Consider the following 731-nt stretch of genomic DNA (forward strand, 5'->3'; position numbering starts at 1 on the left):
TTGGTTGCTAGGGATGTTGCTAAGCTCTGACAAAGACATTGCAGCCTTCTCATTGGACCACAAGCAAGAAGGGAGGTTACTGATAAAAAAAAAAAATCTAGAATAGTCGTGAATACGAATATATATCACTATATTCTAAATCTTAGATGGCGATATTCACAATTTAAATTTGCGATTCAAATATTCGCATCCAACACTAGTAGTGAGACCCCTTAACTACTGAGCAGGTTGGACCAATGGAATGTCCACCCCTGCCTTATGGCCCACTTGGATGCTGTAAAGCAGATCTCAAAATGCTGTTAACAGCTGCTGCAAAAAAGTTACCAACTTTATCTGGAGAACTATGCACCAGGGAAGGATAATTGTGGCTGTATAAGTTTCCACTGGAAAGGCAGACAATTTCAATGGATTATCTCGAAAAACTTTTCAGCAAGAATTTGAACAGAATTTGCAACACAAAGAGATAATAGATCTGGAGAGTCCAGCCGTATGTTTAGGTTTGTTGATGCAGTTTCTGAAACCAGGAGTGGATTCAAAAAAGAGAATTAGTATCTGTTCTTTATACCTTCTCTCCCTTTTAGATTGAAACCTGATTTTTTTTCTTCAAAAACAGCATTAAAAAACTCTGAAATGTGGCAGCATCTTTATATTTACAGGAGACTATTGGTGTATTTGATTGCTACAATGTATATGATGCGCATTTGGTAAAATATCATTATGCAATCAGGTCT

Source organism: Bufo gargarizans, chromosome 2 (genome assembly GCF_014858855.1).
Source record: "Bufo gargarizans isolate SCDJY-AF-19 chromosome 2, ASM1485885v1, whole genome shotgun sequence".
Classification (NCBI taxonomy): Eukaryota; Metazoa; Chordata; class Amphibia; order Anura; family Bufonidae; genus Bufo; species Bufo gargarizans.